The sequence below is a fragment of the Macaca nemestrina genome, chromosome 14 (assembly GCF_043159975.1).
Source record: "Macaca nemestrina isolate mMacNem1 chromosome 14, mMacNem.hap1, whole genome shotgun sequence".
In the NCBI taxonomy this organism is placed as follows: Eukaryota; Metazoa; Chordata; class Mammalia; order Primates; family Cercopithecidae; genus Macaca; species Macaca nemestrina.
In genome coordinates this window covers 47883864-47909532 of record NC_092138.1, presented here as the reverse complement: position 1 = coordinate 47909532, position 25669 = coordinate 47883864, and the positions used below count along the sequence as shown (strand labels likewise).

Here is a 25669-nt window from a genome sequence, read left to right as displayed (position 1 = left end):
CCAAGGAGAGGCTGCTGCCTGGAATCCACTACTCAGTAATTTCTTTTTTTTTTCTTTTTTTTTTTTTTTGAGACAGAGTCTCGCTGTATCACCCAGGCTGGAGTGCAGTGGCGTGATCTCCGTTCACTGCAAGCTCCGCCTCCCGGGTTCACACCATTCTCCTGCCTCAGCCTCCCTAGAAGCTGGGACTACAGGCGCCCGCCACCACGCCCAGCTAATTTTTTTGTATTTTTAGTAGAGACGGGATTTCACTGTGTTCGCCAGGGTGGTCTCAATCTCCTGACCTCGTGATCCGCCCGCCTCAGCCTCCGAAGTTCTGGGATTACAGGTGTGAGCCACCACACCCGGCCTACTCTGTAATTTCTAAGAGCAAAGGCAGCATCATGATTGTTTCTTGACGCCAGAGATGGGCCATACTGAAGAGAGCTCAGTTGCCTTTTTTTGAGGGGCCAGGGGCTTATAGGTGTACAAACCAATTGGGAAGGCAATGGATTCCCTGCAGAGAGAATATGGGTGGACTGGGCTTCCGGAAAACCAGGAGCTGAGAAGCGAGTGGTAGCCAGAGAAACAGAATATGCTTACATCCCAGGAGTTAGGATTGGAGGGGCTTAGAAGGGAAGTCTAGAAAAACCCACAAAAATTCTCAAGAGAAAGTGATACAGCTTTAAATATACACCAGGACCAAAGAAATATCTATTTTCCAAGTGTATCTGTTGAGCAGAAACCTTCTGTTCCTCTGTCCTCTCCTGTCTCCCTGAGCACAACCCAGGATGAGCCTGAAAGTTAGTCAGTGAATCTCTGACTAAGAACAGATACACAGGAGCTGTGAGGTAGGGGAAGAAAGGCTTTTTTTTTTTTTTTTTTTTGAGACGGAGTCTCGCTCTGTCACCCAGGCTGGAGTGCAGTGGCACAATCTCGGCTCACTGCAAGCTCCGCCTCCCGGGTTTACGCCATTCTCCTGCCTCAGCCTCCAGAATTTTCTACCTGTGGCAGAGAGAAAACTTTCCCCACTGTGCAACTATAAAAGGCATAACGGGAGAAAAAAAATTGTTTTATTTTTATTCTATATCATGAGTCATGCTTATAAAAGTACTGATTAAACTGGTTTCACCTGAACTCCATGCTCACAAGCCCCAAATGGGCTCTCAACAGAGCCCAGCAATGCTACTACTTTTATCTGTGTAGGAGGCTTGTTTGCTCACTATTATCCTATATGATTTTTATATCTTCTCTCTCGGTTCAACTCTCCTTCCTCCATCCCTTCCCACCCTGTCCTTGTTAGGTGACAAACATATCTCTTTCTTCATTGAGACCCCAGAAAGGCCAAGATGGGGATGCCCTGACTTCTCACCCATGAAACTTCCTGAATGGGCTGCATCTTCTCCTGTTACATCCAAAGATGACTTTTCCGTAAAAGGCTAGCCCCTCTCCATCCTCTCATCTTCCTCCAATTAGCCCCTTCTCCTGCCTCAGCAGTCTCTCCCTTTTACTCATTCTATCAGCATACAAATATGCATTTTTAAAAAATTCCTCCTTGGACCCTACATTACTCTGCAGCTTTTTCCATTTCTCATATTTTGTTCACAATTCAGCTTCTCATACAAGTAGCATTTACTTGATGTCTACCTTCCTTCAGCTCCCATTTACTCCTCAGCTACTCCAGGGTGACCTTTGACCACCACTCCTTTCTTTGAAACTTTTCAGTGAGGTCACCAACAATTTATCTTGTTAAATCCAAGGTGCCTTTTATCAATCATGATATGCATTTTCTCAATATCACGTGTCCCTCTTTAAGCTCAAAACAATTTTCCTTCTTGGCTTCCATGATATTACTGTGTCCCAGTTTTCCACCTGAGCTTCTGGCTGTTCGTCATCTCCTTTGCAACCTCCTCCTCTTCTCCATGAACTCTCAATGAGGGAGAGGAGTCCAGGGCTTGCCTCTGGGTCTCTGCATCTTTGTTTTCTGCCCTCTGTTTCTCCCCACGTGAAATATGCCTTTGTGTGGCTTTAAATGCCATTTGTATAGTGATAACTACCACATTTATATTTCCAGGCCAAATTTCTCCTGGGAAATTCAGACTTTTATATCCTATCACTAATTTTATACCTACATTTGGATATTTCACAGGCATGTGAAATTCCACTGGTCCAAAATAGACCAATAAATCTCCACCCTCCTCCTCCTCCTCCTCCTCCTCCCAGACTGCTTCTCTTTCACTCTTCCTATCTCGGTAAATGCTGCCAACATTTAAAGACACCGGGAACCTGGGAGTCATTCTGTATCCTTCCTTTTTCTTCATCTTCCGTAGCCATCTAACAGCATGTAATTCCAAGTATATATTTAATTGGTCCACTTCTCGCCATCTCTACTACCTTGTATGGCTCACCGTAAGGCAAAAGCCTCCTTAATACCCCCATTTTTCCTCCTATTTTCTGACAAGCCACACTCCACACATTATCAAAACATGTCATTACTGTTATGTATCAATAATGTACATATCCCAGCCCATAATGTACATATCCCAGCCCCGCTCCACACACAAAGTCCCTCAATGTACTCAACAAAATCCTGTCTCCCAGCCATTAACAGTAGCTCCCTGCTCATATGACATTGCCACACTGGCCAACATTAGCTGCCTGTACATTCCCCTAAGAGGTCCTCAAGTATTCTGTTTCCTCTGAATGGAACCCTCTCAAAGCACTCATAACCACGTGCAGCTGTTTTTGTTTGTTTGTTTATCTTTCTGAAGACAGCTTCCTAATGTCCAGCTCTTTAGAGAGGCCCCTTTCCTCATCACCACATGGAGGCACTATTTTTGTCACTGTGCCCTCATCATTTCTGCCACAGCACTTATAGCCACGTATGATCATGCATGTGTTTGCTCACTGATCTTTTTCTACAAGTTTTAAGCTTCTTAAATGGAAGAACTATATCACTGGTATTTACCTGTGTCCACCTCACAAGGAGGACAATACCTAGACTACAGAAGGAACTCAATAATATGTGTGGAAGAATGTATTAATCTGGTAGCACAGCACCATGGTCATGACCTAAATTCCATAAAATATTTCCAATATTTCCCATGTTGAGCAATAGTTTTATTAGGGCTTAGCTATCTATACAAAGAAAAGAAACAAAATAAAAGGTTAAACCGCAGGAACAGATCTTGGTTTCGAAGGATTTGAGGAAGTCACAATTGTTCACTGCCACATTGTTTAGAGAAACCAAACAGGAACCTAATAAAAGGAAAAAACTAATATCCTCATTCTTGAATCAGGGATTCAACTTGAGGTGATGTTTAAATTGTGTAACAGTTTTAGATGCTATTACTTAGGTGAGTGTTTATTTGTATTGACACTACACTATTTTCTTTGGAATTCAAATAAATTGAATGCTGTTTGGGGAGTTGGTATTTAATTAACAGCTTGATCAATAAATATTCAGTCATCACCTTTTATAGGCACAGGCCTGCCCACAGCAGGAACTTCCCTATATTAGCTCAACACTCAGCTTGGAAATACCCCAAAGCCTGGGTCAGCTCTAATTCACCCTTGGCCTCCTTCTGGGGTTACACAGCCCTCCCAGGGTGGGCTTGGGGCCAAAGATGTTACTTTCTTTCCCTAATCCATTTTCTGATGTTGGCTATGATTTTTGCCTTTTCTTCCTTTAGAAATGAAACTGTTTTTCTTCTCGGATAAATCACTGCAGTCAGCTAGGGTATATGCCAAAACTAAATGATTTTGGTGTGCTATAAAGTAATGAAATTGACTTTTATAAAACTTTTATATTGAAACTGACTTCAAACTACACACATTAACCCAATTTTATTACATAGTCCTCAAACTACACAGCTTCAGAAGGGTGGGATAGGGTGGAGTGAATCCCAACGTCCTAGTGGCTTCCACACATGTTAAACTATCATGGCTTTTTTTGCTCAGATAAAACTCTTTTGGACATTGACTGTGACCTCACTTTTACTTCATATTTTAAAAATGCATATAAGTGTACCATACATACTTCTTTATGTTACAGAAGTTTTAATAGATTTAATAACCATTATTATAATATTCTCATTAGACTAAGCAAGAAATGATTCAAATTTCAATTACCACTATAGTAAAGAAATTCGTATCAGGGCTCAAAGGAAAATGGTTTCCCTCCTCCTCACGGAAGTTTTATAAAGGAAAGATAAAAAGAAGGGAAAGAGGGAAGTGAGCAAGGTAGGAAAGAGAGAGAGAAGGAGAAGGATACAGTGAGGGAGGGAGACAGGGAAGAAGGAAGGAAGGAAAAAAGGAAATATATAAGGAATATAGGTAGAAAAGAAACAAGAAATGTACATTTATTTCCAATAAATTTGTTCTGCCTGGCTGATGATAGCATTCCCTGTCCAGTGAGGGAAAATGCAATGTGGTGAGGCTGGGCACCGTGGCTCACACTTGTAATCCCAGTACTTTTGGAGGCTGAGGCAGGTGGATCACCTAAGGTTAGGAGTTCGAGACCAGCCTGGCCAACATGGTGTAACGCCATCTCTACTAAAAATACAAAAATTAGCTGGGCGTGGTGGCGAGTTCCTGTAATCCCAGCTACTTGGGAGGCTGAGGCAGGAGAATCACTTGAACCTGGGAGGTGGAGATTGCAGTGAGCAGAGATCGTGCCATTGCACTGCAGCCTGAGTGACAAGAATGAAACTCCATCTCAATAACAACAACAACAACAAATAGAAAAGTAAAGAAAATACAGTGTGGTAAAACGAATAAATTTGCCAAATAAAAAAGGGCCGAAGTGGAATGAGTGTTTTCTTCCAGGGTAACCTGAGAACAGATAACATACTCTTCATTTCTCTGCTCCACACCTATTTACAGGAAGCTCCATTCTATGCACTCCATCTTTTGGCAGCACACAGACACCTGGATGGTGCTTCCTGCATTGCATTTATAATTTTGTGAAAGAAAACGACCACAGAAGCTCAGCAAGAAGTTTACAAGCCAAAGGGAAGCCCGGCTTGCCTGTCATTAGAGCAGATGTGGCCTGGGCCAACTGGTGGGCATCTCAGACCTGCACCAGAGCAGAGGCGCATGATTTTAAATCTTATGTCCCCAGTGCTCAAAGTGTAAAGAGTTCTTAGATGCTCCAAAAAATGAGAAACGAACCCCAAAATTAGACCATGCACTGAATAATAAACAAGCCTACTTCCTCCTGCACTCCCCCTCCCTTTTCAATGCAAAAATAAAAAATCAGTTTTACAACAAGGCATGAAACAGGCTGATAACCTCCTGTGTGAAGCAATCTTTAGCAAATTAGCTTAAAATAGAGTTTGAGAATTCTGACATAGAAGTCCCACTCCCCAAGCAGATCCTGAAGTTATAACTCATACTACCTCATTTAGCAAATGACGTTGCCAAGACCTCTGAAGTTGGGTGACATCCTCAAGGTCAGTCATTTAGTAGAAGTTGGAACCTGTTATTTTTAATCCATTGCCACAGCTCACTTAAATACACCATGTTGTCTTCTATCTTAGTACAGTTCCAAGGTTATCAAAACTGCATGCGTATCTTTTAAATGCCAATAATGTGATATACTTATACGTGAAAGTGTTCGTATTTTCACCCAAGAAAGACTAAGAAAGACTGTGTCCTGATTCTCCAGAGCTGTGTTTCTTCTGCACATGCACAATGGACCCCATCCAAAGGCCCTCACCAATATCCCAAATGCAAACACTACTGTGGCATGTAATCTCCTCTATAAATGTGTGAAGTGCACATGAAAAATATATGTGACCCCTTTAGATATCTTCTTAACAATTCTATAAATATCACCTAGATGGATTTATACAGCAGCTCTTCGCAGAAGTCCATGGGATCAAGTAGAAAGCAGCAAAACCAGTTCAGATGTGGATCTTCATCAGGCATTCACACAGGCTGAATCATTCAGCTCCACGCAGCCTTCTCCTCACAGGGCCGACAATTCAAGTGATGAACTGTAGCATGTCATGCACTTTGGGGGTTGCTCTGAAGAGCTGACAATGAATATATTTAATCCAGGAATTACAAGTAATCCTGGAATTAGCATGAAAGGAAAACACGTGGCATGCCTGGTGAGCCTGTTCTGGCCTCTCAGAATGTCATGAACTTAAGTGCTGTTCATTAATGAAGATAACACTGTGATGACAACACTATTAATCTACCCAAAGAGAAACTATCTAAATATCAGCTTCGTTGTCTCACTTCCTAAACAGGGAACAAACATCAAACTGGACAGTACATAAAAATTCTTAATGCTTCCCCTAAGCTGCAAATGGACAACAAATACAATCTTTACTAGAAAGAAAAAATATTGTCTCATCTTCGGAAAAGACAAAGGATATTATCTAAGCCTAAGACTAATTCTACACATCAGTTCCGGATAGCATGAACTGGAAAACTGCACTATTCTTCATCGCCCTCCGTGGGCAACGAAAATTGTCAGCTTAATAGTACCAACCCTTCAAAGAGAAGTGGACCCTTCAAAAATGCCTGGATAAAAAAATACAAGTGGTTCAAGATTTTCTTTTTTCTGTCTGAACGATGTTGTCTCTGAAAGATATGCTGATGATCAACCTCTAGCGATAACAGTGTTTAAGGAACATTATTTGTGAGACAGAAAATAACATTCTCTACTTGAAAAACAAAACCAAAAATACAAAACACATTAGTGTGTGTATGTGTACACACAGTTCACATAGTATAATAGCAAGCTGTGTTGGTTTGAAGACTAGGTCAATATTTGCTTCTCAAATATAAGTTCAGGAGCCTCTACAAGATGCAGGCAAATGATCTAGTACTGCAGGGTGAGTAGCACTCTCCAGGCACGGATTGCTCTGTCAAGACTCACACTGGAGAGCCATCTTTGTTTTATTCCTGTTGCTGCACCCCCAGCAATGAGGCCACCACATAAAATCATGCTTTGTGTTACAGTGGTAAGAAGCCTAAAAATCATCAGTTGCCATCAAAAGTAACGAAAAATATTCACAGAGGCCTTCAATCAGCCCATTTTTGCTTGTGCAACTATCATTTCCTGAAAAACAAGAAAAATGACAAATACAGTCCAAAAATAAGATCCCCACGGCACATGGCTTTTGGACCACCCGGAAAATGCAAGCTTGGACATATGAATGGCAATGTTCTTGTTCTAACAGTTGCCAGGGATAGCTAAGAGCCTTAGGAAGTTTCTGGCACTGTCAAGGGCTTGGAACCATCAAGCTTGTTCTATATTAAAACAGAACTCAGAGTCTTTTTTCTCTAATGGAGATGAAACTGAGGATCATGTTCTAGCAAGGGACACATAGGAAGTGCGGCTGATGAACATCATCATTCAGCACCCTTCACAAGATCTCTCCAGCACTGACTTCCAAGCTCCCCGGATTGAGTCATCCTGGAACACACAGTGCATCAAATATTTCACCGGCTGTACTCTGAGGTATGGGCACATGCTTCAGCACTTATCTCCTACTTTTGAGGAAACGCCCTGATATAGAGAAATCTCTATAGAGGACACACTCCCTTCCTGGGCTTCACTTGGGCTCTGCTAAGTACATGGATAAAAGCAGAGGGCCATTTGCAAATGTCACTTCACTTGTACCTGCCACTAGATTTATCATTCCTACCCTCTAAGTGCATTAGCATTCCTTGCATTTTTATCATATTCTAGTAATTTACAAAGTATTTTTCACATTTGAGAATTTGGAACAATAACATAACCACTTACTAATCTTTTAACTGAATTCTCAACTCCAGTTCCTTTAACTATTTCTTCACCATGGAGATCCTTTTATACAAGGCAGGAACCCCTGTTGTTCCAAGTATCTTGACAGAATAAGGAACAAACTGACACACTTATTTTTGGTGTTCCAGACAAATTCTAAAGCGCTCCCACAGATATGCTCTGAAGTGACCAAATCTTTAATTTTTTTGAAACAAAAACATCTGTCAACAAACCAAAAAATTATAGTTCTAGAGCCTGCTCAGTAGTCTTCATGGGACTATTGTCAACTTAAGTACATGCCGTTCCCCACAGTGGTTCTGTCACAGAAAGCTCATCTCAAAACTTAAACCCTGACTGCAATCTCCTCTCTCTTCTGTTTCTTTCTCCAAATATTCTTGATCTTTGACCTCATTCAGATCCTTAGTCCCCTGACCCCTCCCTCCTTTTTCTTGTGTTGCTTTCCTTCTAGCCCTGTCTAGCCCTGAGTCTACAGTTCGGGCATGAACCTGATCCTGAATCAACCCCAACCTTTCTTCTCTGCCCCTGGACCTGGGCTGCCGAGTGCTGCTGGACAACAACATTCATGTATCTGATGCCACCAGTTGTGCAGAGTATCAGATCATCGGGGTGGGGACGAGCGTGCAGTCCTTCTACGCTGTTCAGCAGCCTATCCTGCATCATCTCCACACCATCCCACCCTCCTCTCTTCTATCTATCTAACCCCACTCGTTACTCTACATTTGGCCACAGTGAATTCCATGGCTTCTGGTTGGGCTATAAGACTCCTTCTCCTAAGGAGCTTTGCTTTCTTAACCTTTCCCAAGATTTTCATCTTCAGATTCTCCCTCACAGCTGGGCCATTTAGTTCAAGCTCACAAGGATACCGAAATCTTTCCCTTCGTAAAATAAAAAGCAAAAATTATTGTCCAAAGCACTTCCTCAAATTTGCATCCTCCATTTTCTACCATTCATTCATTTACTTATACATTCCTATTCCCTCTCTCTCTCATTTCTTCAATTTCACATTCCCTCCCCAGCCAAAATTCTTGAAAAACTGTATGAGTCTATCATCCCTATTCTCATTCTGTTAATTTTCCAGCCAGCCACAGTTGCCTGCCATCCCTCTCTGAAGCAGCTGCTGCAATTAGCGATATCAACCAAGTCAGATGGGTTTTCCCAGCACTGGCTCCTCTGTGGAAGGACTGGCTATCTACTCCTGCTGGACATGCTTTCCTCCCTCAGCTTCACTAGACCACACTCTCCTATCCAGTCCTTTTTATGGTTATTCTGGTTCTTTGAAAGTTTGTGTTTCTTAGAATTCAGTCCTCTTACCTAGTCTATTTTCAGTCTACACTTACTCACTGGGTTATCTCATATAGACCTGTAGCCTCACATCTAAGCTTAAGACTGATGACTTTACTCAATGGTCTACTCTAGATCTCATGCAGACATTTCCACTCAATATGTCTAAACCTGAATTTCTAATCTCCCCAAGACAAGCTCTGAAACCAAAGATTCAACTATAGACTCCAATGTTTCCACCTCCCACATCCAATCTCTCACCAAATCCCATAATGTATGTTCTAAATAGCATTCCCTTTGTCTTCATCAACTTTTAATTGATTTTCTCTGCACCACCAATGTCATTACCATAGTTTAGAGCCCTCCTCATCTTTCTCATGGACTACTACAGTTTCAACACTGTGGCTTCATTCTTTTTTTTTTTTTTTTTTTTTTTTGAGACGGAGTCTCACTCTGTCACCCAGGCTGGAGTGCAGTGGCCGGATCTCAGCTCACTGCAAGCTCTGCCTCCCGGGTTCACGCCATTCTCCTGCCTCAGCCTCCCGAGTAGCTGCGACTACAGGCACCCACCACCTTGCCTGGCTAGTTTTTTGTATTTTTTTTTTTAGTAGAGACGGGGTTTCACCGTGTTAGCCAGGATGGTCTCGATCTCCTGACCTCGTGATCCGCCCGTCTCGGCCTCCCAAAGTGCTGGGATTACAGGCTTGAGCCACCGCGCCCGGCTGAAACATATTATTTTTTATAGTAAGTCTTTAGATCTGGTGTGTATGTTACACTTAAAGCACACCCTAATTCAGACACCACATTTCAGCTGCTGGATAGCTATAGCTACATGGGGGCAGTGACTCACATAATGATAGAGCTGTTTTAGACACACACTTAGCTACTGTAACCATTCATGCTTCCCTGTATCTTCCTGTCTTTGCACATGCTGTTCTGTTGTTTTGTTTTTAAATCCATCTGGTAAACTCCTATTTATCTTTACACATTTACCTTAAGGGCCACCTCCACTGGAAACTCCTGACTTACAAGGCCAAGTTAGGTAACCTCTTCTAGGTCCCAGAGCAAAGGGCTATGGCTCTATACCACTCTGTAATTGTGCTTTCACATGCTGCCTTAGGCAGTCAGAATGTGGGCTTCTTGAATGCAAAGGATGTATCTTACTTGCTTTATAACCTTAGAACTTAGCACTGTTATTGCCACATAGAGCGCTTTCAGTGAAAACTTGTTAAATATATTAAAATTTCTGGATTCACAACATTAAAAACTTCTAGAAGGATCCATGGGGACACATAGACAGTCATGGCTCCAGCTGAGAACCTCTGCTTGGTTTGTGTTTCTCTTTAGTAATCCTGGGTTGAAGTCTTTCCTTGTGGAGTTTACCATTTTGAGGTGCATTTGTTCACTGATATCCATAGGGGATGGTTCTAGGACCTCAGGGAATAACAAAATCCATACAAGCTTAAGTCCCTTATATAAAATGGTATAGTATTTGCATATGGCCTACACAGACCTTCTTGTAAACATTAAATGATTTGTAGATTACTTATAACACCTAATTCAAGGTAAATTCTATGTCAATAGTTGATATACTGTATTGTTTTAATTTGCATTAATTGTTGTATTGTTATTTTTAGTTGTTTTCTTTTTGACTATTTGTGATCCATGGTTGGTTGGATCCAGAGATGCGTAACCTACAGATATGAAAGCCGAACTGCACTTACACTCCCACTGACGGGAAGAGTTGCTATCTTAATAAAGAGTCCATTTCTAAGAGCGGGGTGGGCCGGCCCTTTACTGATTAACAGGAAGTACCTTCTTGGCCAATACACCCCATCACTACGCCTCCAGGCAGGACCACACTAAACCACTTCAGATGGCTATTATTATTACTAACAACTCCCAGAAACCTAACTTCCACAGTCTCCCTTTCAAATTGTGTTTTTTAAAAAATTATCCTGTTGAAAGCTTTTCTTACCTACTCTAAATCCTCTGTGCTCACTGTCAGCCCACCCCCTCCTGTTTGGATCTCAGGAGAGCTACAGAAGAGCTTACCACGAGGCTCTAGAAAAGAACCCTCTTATGCTTCAATAACAGCATTAAATCACCCTTAAGTCTTCTCTTCTCCAGGGTAAACAATCCAAATTTCTTTAGCCTTCCTCCATAGATCTTATTTCACAAGCTTTTAATCACCGCCTCCAGACAAGACTCTCCAAGTTCCTATGCCCGGCTGCTGTTGTAAAGCTTAGTGCTGCCGACAGCTCTCTGTGCTGAGTATTTCACCGCTCCTCCATCCTGACTGTGAATAATATCTCTTCATATTAGGTAATGGCCTCAAGAAAACTGGAATATGAATTAGCATGACCGTAATTCTCAAAATCAGGAATGTTTTGTAATCTAAATTGCCCACTACTTAAACTCACTAAAGACAGTAAGAGCACAACGATTATAGTTTCAATGTGGTATGTGGCATTTTATGCTTTCATATTTCTCATCTCATAATATGACAAAAGGCCCTCTAGGATGAGGAAGAGGAGTATCTGCTAATGTTTTTGGATTTTCACTGCATGCCAGGTATCGTTCTATGCATTATACATATTAACTCTTTAAATAAGTAAAACAAATGAAGTAAGCATCATCATTACTATTGTGACCTTAACAATGAGAAAATTAGCACAAAAAGATTAAATAACTTGATGAAATGTACGTGGCTAGTAAATAGTAGAGCTGGGATTGGAATCTAAAGAGTCAGGCTAACCCTTAACCACTTACATTTTTTATCTAACAACTTGTTCACTGAACTCATTGCTATTTTTATTAGGACCTCATAGCCATAAAATTCTGTTTAAATTTCACCTAGAATTGCTGTTTAAATTAAGGGAATAAACACCAACAAAATATTTCAACGAAATACTTAAATGAGAATAGCAATTGTTAATTACCTAAAAATATAAAAACAATATTTTAGTAAAGAGCTAGTCATCTAATAATCACATGCATTCTATATGTTTAGGTATACATTATATAAATATGTATTTTCAAAAGGGATGGAGTATAGATGCATACAATGACAAAGATTATTTTAGATATTTTTAAGTCACCTGAAAGTTAATTAGATATAAATAACCCTACCTCCTAAGTCTTATATAAACATTTGTAACTATCTTTCTCTATGTAACTGAACACGAGTCACCCCGGTGATGCTAGCATCCCAGAAAAATGAGCAATTTATTATATAACTTCTATTATTGGTGCTTCAGTTTCTGTGTCAAAATCTTTATTTTACAGCAGCATTTCCCAAGACTTGGGATGCCTTACCACTGACGATACTTAGGATTTTGAGAATACTCAAATTGTTTTGGGGATTTATGCAAGATGATTTGAAACAACATAGTGACACTATATTACATAACATCACATTGTCATAAGCTTATTTCTTTTATCATTTCTTTCAATCATTCTGATTAAATAAAGGAGAACTGGTCATTGTGGTGGTGCTATCTTTTTTTTTTTTTTTGAGATGGAGTCTCGCTCTGTCCCAAGCTGAAGCTGGAGTGCAGTGGTGCAACCTCGGCTCACTGCAACCTCCACCTCCCAGGTTCAAGTGATTCTCCTGCCTCAGCCTCCTGAATAGCTGGGATTACAGGCACCACCACTGTGCCCAGCTAATTTTTGTATTTTTAATAGACACGGGGTTTTGCCATGTTGGCCAGGGTGGTCTCACACTCCTGACTTCAGGTGATCCACCCACCTCGGCCTCCCAAAGTGCTGGGATTACAGGCGTGAGCCACCGCGCCTGGCCCTTTCTAACACTTGAGAATTTCCCATTTCATAAAGAGCAAACTAACCTTAAGAGACTTGTGCAGACAACAACACACAGCTAGAATTTAAAGACGTCATTTTATTACTCCTGTGTTTATTTTTCCAATTATTTTTCATCTATGACCTGTGGCACTACTTTTCACTTATGGCAGTGATATAAAGTTCACTTTTAAGTTAACTGAATTACAAAGTAAGCAGATTTAATGACACAGTTCAAAATTACAACGGTACATAAAAATGGAAATAATTATAAAGAGGGCATGCAAATGATTGAACTTTGAGAAGAGAGTAATGAAACACCATGAGTTAATCCACACTTATTAAAGATGAAAACCTAAATCCTTAAAGACATGCAGTCTCCTTACTCTGTAACTAGAAATTGCCAGCAAACACAATAGCTTATTCCATCTCAGTGTACAGGAAATCCTTGCATGTACATCCCAACAGAGATGTGAATCTGTCCCTCTGGATAAGACGTGAATCAGTGTGGTATATAGAGCCAGGTTTCATGTTTTGGAGTTAAACATGAAAAAAGTTTTCTACAAATTTACTTTCCCAGCTGCAGAGAAGCCCTTGGAAGTTTGAAGTTGTTTTCCCCAAGGTACTGAATTGCTTCAAACATATTTAATAAAAATCCATATCTTTTCAATCTTTTCCGTGTTCCCAGATTTATTCAGAGCCCACCAAAAAAAAAAAAATCTTTAGCAAATACTGCTTTCTGAATCAATCTTTGAATACCAGTGTGATACAGTTATCATAACAATCATATTTTACATATATTTTGTTCCAATGTCTTGACTCAAAGATATCTCCAGAAAATATTAGCATATGTAATAGCTATAATGTTTTCTAAAAATATATATAAAAATTTTAATTATATAACCCTCCCCAAAAGGATATAATTTACAAATTAAAGGGCACAAAGAAGCCAATGAGATTTTACAGAAATCCAGTTATTAATCATAAATTTAAGCTACATGTAATAATGCTTTCATCAACTCATCTACCTCTTTATGAATGTTCATGTATTAGGTTTATGTTATAGGGCATATAAAAAGGAGAGAGAACCCTGCTCTCAAACCCCTTACACCCAAAGCAATCTGTTAGATTCTTAAAAGTGAATATAGAAACTGTGGTTCAAGAAGGAGGTAACAGGACTTTCACTTTATGTTCCTACAGATAGCCTTTTGGAATTAACTCTAATGAAACAGAACTCCTAAACTGCAAGCAACAAAAGAAACAGCCAGAAAGTTCATCAAAACCTGAGTTCTCAAATTCCAAGTGGCTCTACAAGGCTACCATGAATTTACAGTTGGAGATGCTGAGAATCCTCCGAGACGGAGGAGATTAACATTTTGCAGATTTCCCTCTGCATCTCCCTACAGACCACATTGATCATTCCACGGTGTAACCCATCCCCAACGCACACCCTTCTCCTTGCTCTTTTGAATAAAGGCTCCCATCCAGCTGCACACTCCCAGGGGGAAGCTTGGGACAGCAACATGTGCTTCCCAGATCTACAACTTGCTTGCTTAGAAAGTGGGTTTCCATATGGAGCAACAGTAGGAGCATCTGTGATTCCCTATTTCTTTAATTTTTTTAACTTAAAAAAGAGAGAGGATTCATAAAAATATACATGGTGCCATGAATGAGGGGAGAGAAGGGAGGCAGTGGGGGATAAAATGTGAGTCCTGTGGTTGTTGATTCTAAACCAGCACGGAAATTGGAAGCTGGCTCTGGTGCAGAACACCCACTCATAAAGGAGGTGCAGAGCCAAACGTCTCCGCGACAGCAAGAGGCAGAGGTCACAAGAAAGGAGGGTGTTTTGTGACAGCCAAATCACTCAGCCCAAAGACTTTTATGCATGGACAGATATTCACAAGATGATTCTAGTGTACTTTCCCCAATTATTGATTTAAATGAACAAAACCGAAGTATGCTACCTGTGGGAACTATCCAGGAGCTCTTCCTGGTGGTATACAGTAAGCATCACTGTCCCGTCCTGAGTGATGGGCTGCCCGCCATTCTGGCGGGTCCTAGTCGACATGGCCCTTCCCTGCATTCGCTTCGCAACAGAAAAGAACACTGAATTATGCCTGTTTTTACAATGAATGTGTCTGCGTCCTCTTCCCAAACTGAAAATGAATACTTCACAAATATGTTTAGATAAAAGAGGAAAGAGATTTAAGTTATTCATTTCAGAATACAATATGTTCCTCTTGGTTACTAAAGGCTGCCTTTAGTTAACTTTTACAAAATAGAAGGATGTACACAAGAACTTTTTAAAATTTAATAGTGGGCTCTTGCTCTCCTGCTCTCACTTAACTCCAAGCTGGAGTTAAGTGGCATGAGCATAGCTCATTGCAACCTTGAACTCCTGGGCTCAAGTGATCTCCCTAACTCAGCCTCCCAAGTTGCTGAAACTATAGGCACACACCACCATGCCCAACTAACTTTTTTAACAATGATTTTTTAGAGACAGAGTCTCACTATGTCTTGAACTCCTGACCTCAGGCTTGTGTTGAACTCCTGGCCTCAAGCAATCCTCCCATTTCAGCCTCCCAATTCACCAGGATTATAGACATGAGCTACCACACCCAGCAACAAAGTTTTTTGAATATGAATACTTACGTAATAGGCATACTGTGTATTATTTGAGTTTATTTAATAAAGTTAATTTTTCTTGGCATAATGTGCCATGCAAAATAGTTTCTTTTCAACAACCAAGAAATAAAATAATATCAAATTTAAGAAAATTAGAAAAACCAATGAGAAGGTCATGTTAGCAAGTATCTGTTTAATGGAAGGTTTCATCAAAGTATCCAGCCATAAGTCAGAGGGAAAAATTCTTTAAATCGTTTTTTAAAAGTTGGATTTTCTAAAGCATTAGAATTGTTTCTCACTGCCATCATTATACTCTACAGATTGAAGGGATAAAATATAATTATTCGATCATGCACTTTAAAATTTTTAGAATCTAGTGTAATTCCTTAATTCCAAATATTTATGTTATGACTGTTCTCCTTACTCAGACTGTCCAAAATGGTTTCTTATTCCTCTTATTTCTAATTTTCTTCTTTATTTCATTTACTTTTAAACGTAGACGTCTCAAAACATATTAGGTAGCCTATACATGGAAAATCTTTAGTAAGTATTTGCCAAATGAAAGGATAATTGATTATTGTATAATTTCACTCATATGCATTTTTATTCTATTATACTTAAAATATTATATTTATTATGGTATTTATTCAGTTACATTAGCAACAGCATTCAAATACATTCTATGATATTCTGCAAACTATCTTAATGTTTAGTAACTCAATACTATTAACTCAATATCAAACTTAGATCTACCTTTACCTGAAAAGATCTGCATAAAATGAGCATATTCTCTAACATTCCTATACAAGTCAATCGTGATTTTTCAATCAGAAGAAAATGTTGTAAACCTGAAATGTTCCAGAAATTGAATCACTAAGGTTGAAATATTCAGAAAATAAAAATAAAACACTTTAGAGAACTTATGTGGGTCATAAAATACCCATTCTTCCTGTTTTTTAAATCCACCACTGAGCAAGAATGCACCCCTAAACCAGTGAATCAGATGGCTGAGTGTAGCTTGTGGCTGGCCCTCCATTCACTGCACTGCAACTTGTACTTCCTTCATCCTGTCTCCAAGTAAATGACAAAACAAACACCGTGTAGTCTTTCGTTGATCTTCAGATCCCTTCATTTCATTTTGCTGTTGAAAATTGAAGATGCCCAATCATTTTGCTGTTGAAAATTGAAGATGCCATTTGGTGATTCAAAGTATTTCTATCATGGGAGATTTTGAAACCGCTAATGCACTTTCTCTATTGCATGGACTCAAATAAACTGATCCCAAACCGATCTCTGTGAAATATAAAAAAGAATGATTTATAAGAGACAGAGAAGTGGAACTTGTTTTCAAATGATATGACACTAACTTCAGACAAATTCATTTCAATGAGTACTGAATGCAATATTTATACTGCCCATAGCACAATCCCAGCTTCTCTGGGGGCATCTAACTTGTTCTTTGTTCAGGAAACAAGACTTTTTCACATAAAGCAGTTAGAGCCTAGGTCCAGTCCACGTGTAAGGAAATGGCACAGTAATATTTTATAGCTGCAGAGTTCTTTGTGGTTTATGAGGGCAATCTCACATATATTATCCCTGTTTGATCTTCACATCAATTTTGTGACATAGAGAAAGAGTTTGTAGTACCACTTCACATGGGAGTAAACTGAGGCTACTATGGTTTCTTGTAGAAGCAAATAAATATTAAAGGAGTCCAGAAAAAAAATGAGACATCAATAGGAAGCACAGGAAAACTATGTGAAAGAAAAGCTACTCGATCTTAACCATCAGAGCATTTCATAAACACTTTTGCTCAGTAGTTGTTAATGCCACCATCAGAGATGCTAAGTGACCTGTCTAATGTTACACAAATAGTTAAATGTAACTGTTTAGATTTGATCAAGACATTCTGATAATAAGTCATGGCTCTTTTTTTCTATCCCTCCCACCCCTGCCTTGAGAGGGACAGGATTTAGATTTTCTAAACCGTAAAACAAAGTTCATTCTTAAGATACAAGGACACTAAAGTCCTCACTGCAAAAAAACTCTGAGTCGCAGAAAACTGCCATGAGTAACAGGTAGCATTATGCTCTCATCCAGTGTGAATTACTTTTCTAGTTGTATGACATAGTTCCTGTTTAATCTCTATGATAAAGAAATAAGGAGAAGTTTTTAAATGTTTGCCATTACTGAGATTTTCTGGTAAAGCAAGGACAATCCAAAAAGTTAATAAGTAATGTGTATATATACTGAATATGCAAAAAGATTAGCAATGACATTGATTCTTAACATAAAATTGTGATGAAGCATATTCTAAGCATATAAACAGAGAACCTGAGAATCTCTAAAAGTTCAGGATAGGGGGCAGTGGTGAGACGAATTATTAACAGTAAGTTAACCTGACTAAAATCAGTAGGGTCAACATGTCAGAAATGAAAATGAAAGTGTTTTTTGTTTTATGTTTTTTGTTTTGTTGTTAAGTAGGCAGAGTATAATAAGAAATAAATGACAGGCATTTCTTGTTTCTTTGCCAAATTTCTATAGGCAACTTACTCAACTGGCTTTATGTTTACTCTTGCCCGACATGTCAGAAGCTGAAGCTGGAAGTAAGGATAATCACACAGACTCTGACCCTCAGTGGACAGAAGCCAGATTATTATTTACTTTTGAAATGAAGTTAATAAAATATTGCAGGCACCTTAGCTCATGGCTCATAGGGTTGTTTTACAGCACATCTGAGGTGCATACAATGTAACTGAACAAACTTGCAACAAACATTCACATGACCCCACAAATGGAAAAGTCTTTGTAAAAACAAATATTTGATCCAGGCAAAAGAAAGGATTAGACATATGCACTAAAGCGAAAGCCAGTACAAAGTGGGGTATATGATCTGCTACCATTTGCACTTTAAAAATACAGCCTTATGTACATACACATATACATATATGTGGAATGTGTGTGTATGTGTAGGCAAGCATAAGAATAAACCAGCTCTGGAAGGATACATAAGTCACAATAGTGGTTAACTCCAAGGAGCTCAACTGGGTAGCTAGGGAAAAAGATACTTACACTATATTACCATCTACTATTTTGTACCTCTTAAATTTTACACTATGTGACTGTACTATCTAATCAATTAAAAATAAAATTAAAGTTATTTTTAAAGAAAAGTTTGTTAAGGACTTTTGAGTCAACAGAAACAAAAATGCACAAAAAGAGAACTTAAAATGGTATCTAAATAAGATTTATAATACAGCCTGAATAAAAAAGCCAAATTCATTCTTATTTAGTTCTAAATTGCCAGGTTTCAAAATTTAATGAGGTGAGGTAGAAATCCAGTTTTATAGCTTAAAACGAATAAAAACATGGGATACACAAACATTCCCAGGTAAGACTGTACAAGGTCAAGAGCAATCATTCAAGAGTAGACTTTGTACTGGCTTTTATCCATAGTCCTTGAACCTAGTGGTATGTGTGTACAAGTGATAATGTGTGTATAAAACCATTCACTTCTTTATCATTGTCTGTGAGAAAAAATTCATTCTCCCTTAAAGTCTATCAAAGTCATATGATAAATTTTACTGTAATATAGATCATATATATCAAAGTGTTACCAGGTTTGAATATGCCAGCTTCCTAGTCACCATTTTCCCCACCATATTAAGAAGCAAAAACTTTATACACATTCCAATATTTCACAAAATACATGATGTGAAATTATCAAAAATGACTCAACCAAAAAAAAAATGATACTCGGTTTATCTTAATTCTACAAACATCAAGCACTATCAAGACTGCAGTTGCAACACAAGCACTGAGGAATGCAAAGGTGACATGCAACCTACCGTTGCAAGGAGTTAACAGTCCAATAGTGAAGGTAACTTACTCAGAGGACAGACAATGTGATGAGGGTCACATTTCACACCAGGAGTTCGTGTCTGTGATACCCTCCAAATCAGTGCAGCACAGAATTTGATGGAAAACTGGGGACATTTGGAAAGAAAGCAGCAAAGAAGGGCAAGATACTGGATAGGACCAAAGTAACAGAGGTTAATCTTAAACAAACACTAAGCACGATGTGATTGCTTAGGCTTAAATAAGAATGTGCTTCTCTGATTGGTAAACATTCCAAAGCTAAAATACAGGAATATCCGTGAAATTTCCAAGCACTGCAAGCTTTCAACTTAGAAGTTCATGTGGGACTGGCAGAGTAGTTTGTTAGAAACCTAAACTGGCAGTAACATCTGTGGTTTCTTTCACTGGAACTGTTCTTGTAAAAGATTTATGAGAGGCAAACATCCCTTCTTGGCTTATTCATAAAAGAAAATGGTGTAGAGACACAATAGATGTACAGACAAAATGTTTTAATATAGTCTCTCTGTGCATTCACAACATAAGGACAAAGAGTTCTCAGTGAAGGAAAGAATCAGTGAGACCTACTTCATGGGTCAAAAGTGTGGGATTTTACAATTTTTCTTATGTGAGAAATGCCAGTATTTATATTTTATCAGTGAAATTCCATTCATCCCCAGATCCTCATTTATAGTTATAATCATTGAAGAAAGAGCATGCTCACGATATTTATTACATTGGTGCATGATACTCTGAAATGTAACAAATGGTATACATGTCAATGAGACATAATATTTATCTTCAATTGGGACAAAGACTAAAGTGAACATGGCATTTATATGTTAAAGATTTCCAGGAAGGCAGTGTGCCCATCTGGTCTCTTCTCTGGGTAGAAATCTTGTAGTTAGGTATCCACAGATAGATTTATCAGGCATCTGGCAGAACACTCTCTAGGGATGAGGAGATTTATCTCTTGATCTTATAAAATAAGCTGACTTGACTGAGATTCCTAATGGTGTAAAAACCAAAACAATGTACTAGATTATTCAAAACACTCTTGCATTCTTTCATTTACTCTTCCATTCATTTAATCTTTCAACCATTCATTCTTCCATCTATCCATTCCTCTACCTATCCAGCTAGCAAATATTTATTTAGATACTTCTATGCGCTAGGTGCTGAAGACACAATGATGAACAAGGAAGCAGATTTACCCTTCCCTGCCAACTTACAACCTAGCCAAGCAGCCAATGATAACATCCCAGATGGCTACACATTCACGGTTGAGATAAGTGCTCTAAGGAAGAAATACTGCAAATGACAAAGATGGATAACAGGGAGACCTAAAGAAGACTAGGGGTTCAAAGAAGATGGTCTGTTTCAAACAGTGACATTAAAACTCAATCCTAAAGAATGAGTAAGAATTAGCCAGACAAGTGCTGGGAAGCTCGTTATTGGCAGAGGGAACAGCATGTGCAAACAGTCTGAGGCAGCGAAGAGCTTGGTGAGTTCAGCAGGTAGGGCTGGAGCCCAGAAAACATGGGTGATAGTGACAAGCTGTGACTTTGGACCGGTCTGGGTGATGCAGGACCCATAGGCCATGGTCAGCCCACAGTCAGATTTTCATTTTAAAAAGCTCATTCTAACCCAGTACTAAATTTGCCAATATGATTTCTCCCTTGTTTGTAACACTAGTCACAAATATCCCTCAGCTAGGGTAAGGAAATTTGCAAGTCCACCTGGAGCCAGCTTTCCATGGATCCTCACAGTCATTTTACAAGTAAACTTCTAACACTCACATTGGGAGAACAGAACTAATTTTGCACATTAAAAAACTTTTATTTCTGATGATGTTTATAAAATCATTCTTTAGCATCTCATAGCCAATTTCCCAAAAATGAATTAAATAGGGAAATAATTGTCTACTTCTAGAGGATTTTTCATGATGAAAGGAAAAATCATCTGACTCAATATTGCACATCAGTTCCACACACAGGAAAACTGAGTGCACAGAAATTCTTTATGTGAGAAACGCAAACCCTGTGGTCTCTGCAGCTCTCAGAAAAGACCACATACTAGTAAAACCGCTACCTGCCTGCCAGTGGGAGGGTCTCTGCTGTAGCTGGTGTGCAACATTGACCTTCACCAGGACAAAGTAAAGCCTAGCTGGATGTTTCCAGATGCCCCTTAAAGCTATTTCGCAGTGAGGGATTCCTGGTTGATTAGAAGGAGAATCAAACATATTGAACAGTAGTGCATTAGTGGTTTGTCTGGTTTGCATTTGTCATCCTGACAAGGTGTAATATTTTAAGGCTCCAGTCTTGAAACAAACATATGAAAGGAGATTAACGAAAAGTGAGGAAGAGGCACTGAGGAGAGGTCTGTAAAGGGCACTGCAGGGAGAGAAGTTGAGCAGAAACCTAGAGTGGGTTCCTCTTTGAGGTCTAGAGAACACGCTGGGGAAATGCAGCAGGACATTGCCCCACTGAGGTTCTACCTGAAGGGTCTGAGAGATCAGGCACATTTGTGCACTTAGATTCCTCTTCTTGGCCAGTTGCCATGCTCTGAATGCTTGCCATGTTGAGATTTGCAGTTTTCAACTATCTAAGTCTCTTTTTATTGCCTCTTCTTTTGCTCCCTACCTCCCACAGAAATATACCTTGCCAACAAATAACCCGCTCCCTATGGGTTGTTTATACCGAGATGAGCAAGGGAGCGCCAACAGGTCACCCTCTGAAGGTGGAATTACTCATCTGCTTTCCGGAAAAGAGCTGTGGGTAACATTAACCTCTCAGCTGCTGCTGTAGGGAACCACGGTTGAGCCATAACTGGATGGTTCAGTATTTGAAACAAGCTCTTGTCTAGGCCGTTACATACTAAATGAATCCAACCCTGCCTCCAGCGTCAGAAAAGAAGAAACTCAGATTTCTTCACTAAAAATTCTCCTTCCACATTAACGTTTCATACCTTTAGGGGAAATATTGTTTTGTCTTTCTCTTTCTTCTAAAATAAGAGAACGCTTTTTTGGATATTGATATTTGAGGAGAAGGGCAGAGGGAAAAAAAAAGCTTTTGCTGAAAGAAAAAAAAAATAACCCTTCCTAAAAATCTAACAGTTCCTAAAGCCCCTTTCCCCTTATAGAATAAAGGGAGCAAAAGAGGCTCATGATCTATACAGCAGATCCCAGGAAACTGTTTTTGCTCATGGTTATCTGGTCAATAGCTCAGGCGGTATAATTTTCAAAAAATGGATGTTGCAATAGTAGCAATTCAAATTAATGAGTGTATTTTTAAACTCTTTAAAAGCTAAACCTGAAAGCATAGTTAATAGCTGATTGGCCTCACAGGGCCTTCAAGCCCATATTTTGAATATTAAACCTTGTCAGGATGGCAAACGAATAACTTGGACTTGTAAAATATAGGAAATTTAAAGCCAAAACCAGAGCTTTATCCTAATTTACCTCATTCTTCTTCTCTATCATAAATATCCTAAACTGCTGGAGGCATGTGCAGATCCCGTGATTTTATGCACGGCATACTCTAAGACACAGCACCCCGGCGATTAGGTGACATTTAGATGAAGCATGTGCTTACGACTCCTTGTGGTTGTTACTTTGAAAGACTTTGTGGAATTTTAGAAGGGAATGATAGAAAAGCAAACATCACTTTGGTCTTTGTACATATATTAAGCATTTAATGTATTGACATTCAAGGAGATCTTATGGGCTTATTTATAGTTTATAGAAGGGTTTTTAGAATAGCCTTTATAGTTTCCATGAGAACACTTTAATGCACAAAAGGACAAGGAGATTGACCCTACTTTTACACACTTCCTTTGATGGGGGTGTGGCAGCATTTACCACATGGAGGAAAGGTAATACAAGTAAGATGATTATAAACAAATGCTTTGAAAACAGAGCCAATGAAACCAGCCTGTTTGTGAGGCCCAAGGTCTTATATTTTACAACTCAGTCTATAAGCATAGCTATGTAGCTGCTTTTACTAAACTGACTATGAATAGGTGCTGAAAAAGAGCACTGTTACTACAGACTTTAGTGTCTTGGTTAAGATACCAAGTGCTGTAGTTTCATTATGCTTTTTAGGAAAACCACTCAGTAGAGATCCATGTGTGTGCCCCAATCCATTCAGGGAATGCATAGTGCTGTGGCAGAGCTGCAGGCAGGGTGAGATGGCTGCCTGTGCCACCCACACCAGAAATCCACTCTCTCTAGAGCACCGGCTGGGGAAGGGAGCATGCCCTAACGTCAAAATAACTGGCCTAATAAGAAGCTCCAAGTAAACAGTTGGACCAGTTCAGTACTACTTCTACAAAAAGATTTGGAGGGAGGGAACACTTCACATATTACAAAGCACCTCCCCCAAGGGAAATAATGTCAATTTTTAAATTTATCCACATTCTGCCAAGCATCTGGAAATATATGGAACTCTCTAGATAATAAAAAGACAGCCTTGATAAAAGGGTTTTTAAAAAAATATTATTGAAGTACATGCAACCCCAACTCTTTCATTTATTAGCTGAAGGACCATGAGTAAGTCACTTAATCTTTCTGAGATTCAAGGTCCCTTTAACTGTAAACTGGTTATAACACTGTCACTAGCCCCCCGACGGTGGATGGAATCATTCAATGAGAAAACATGTCGACCTGGCCTAATAGGACCTAGAATGTCAGAAAGACTTAAATAAATGTTAGTACCACTCCAACACACATACACCACGCCTGTATACAGAATAATGAAAAGCAGAAACTGGGCCAAACTTTGAGTAACTGACTTGTTACTGTCAGATTCAAATTTTGGGCTATTAGAAGCAATACTGCAATTCATTTTGTTAGGCATAGGACTTAGTAAAGTTTTCTAATTAGTTCTTCACAATAAACTCTTAGAAATGAAAAAAATGAAAAGCTATAATTCAAAATTTAAATAGATGTTTTCTCAGAGGTAGGGTTGCATGTAAATTTATTCTTTGGGCTTTTACATGGTTTCTCAATTTTCTACAATTGTATGTCTGTGTTTATATACATACGAATGTATGCATATACATACACACACCTACATAACTATACACACACATTTCCTGTGTAATCACAAAACTATGCTTTATAAAAGATATGGGCAAATAGTTTTAATTATAATAGTTTCTAAAAGTATCTGTGTCCTTTTATAACCAGAACTGTACAGGCTACTGAAATATTCTGAAAAAAAGAGAGGCGGTACGTCATCACTCTGTACTTTCAACACCATCAAAACATTGATATAGATGTCATACATAGTGAAAGCTGCACACCAACAATAAAAGAAAAAACAAAAGAACACCCTTTACTTCAAAAGACATTGCCTGATATCTGTTAAGGTTGTGATGATACACACCAAAGTTACCAGGGTCTTGCTTGTGTTTTATCCTTGAAGCCTCCTCAGAGCCTGGTACGTCATGAGTGCTCAGTAAACTTGGAGGCTGGTACATTGTGGGTGCTCAGTAATATTTATTCAAAGAATATATGAATGTAACATGGGAGTGATGATCATAGTGGCTTTTCAAGATTTCTGTTTTGTTTATTAATGGAAAGACTTAGGCAAGCAACGTTCAAATGAATATACTCAGAATGAGACAAGAACGGTTGGCAATTAAGAAGGTGGAATATGTTATGTGATTATTACAATATACAATTTTTCATGAAATCAGAAAAAGGTCTTTGGTTTTAAAAATTAAGAGACTGTCACATATGAAACACACTGAACCAATATTTGAATAATTTCTGGAAATAAATTAATCTCTTTACTGTGAAAAAGTATGAACATGTTTTAATTCCCAAGGGGATTTTTTTTTTTGAGAGAGAGAGAACAAAAGTGCAATATAATGAGTAATGACAGGTATGTCTCCCCCTGTCCTCTTTGCCTCATTATAAGATCTAGATCATAATCCAGAGCAGGCACTGTGCTCATTGGAGCAGTGCTAACCCCAAGTGTCACTGCCCACCTGAAGACCCTCCTCCATGAACTCCAACCTGCATTCTCAGGCAAGAAGTTCTCAAGCTCAAAGATCCCATTTTCCCACAGCAGTGCAGGAACAGAACTCCACACTTGGTATGTTCCTTTAGCTTTATGGATTTTGATTTTGACCCAGCATTACCAAGGCAAGAATCAAAGAAATAATACATTACCCTCAAGTCTACTCTAAAGATTGAGGAAACAGAAAGGATGAAACTTGAAGACAACCCATTTCTAAATTGGAGCCCCATGTTCAAACCTACTAGACAAAAATGTAGGTGACCATGTCAAAGCTGGAAAGGTGATTTTACTTTGGTTTGTGCTAATTCTAATCATTTTC

The 25669-nt window shown here is 39.1% G+C and overlaps 1 protein-coding gene and 1 long non-coding RNA gene across 5 annotated transcripts in view; one reads left to right on the top strand and one right to left on the bottom strand.

Annotated features, from left to right (window-relative positions):
* Positions 1-14165, top strand: part of LOC105489065 (uncharacterized) — a 40646-nt gene extending 26481 nt beyond the window's left edge. For both annotated transcript variants that reach the window (XR_011612618.1, XR_011612617.1), the window contains exon 4: positions 14045-14165. This is a non-coding gene — a long non-coding RNA (uncharacterized lncRNA). The remainder of the gene's footprint in view (positions 1-14044) is intronic.
* The window catches only part of LOC105489066 (ADAMTS like 1), a 950014-nt gene that overhangs the window by 790426 nt on the left and 133919 nt on the right, over positions 1-25669 (bottom strand). The gene's annotated exons all lie outside the window — the stretch shown is intronic.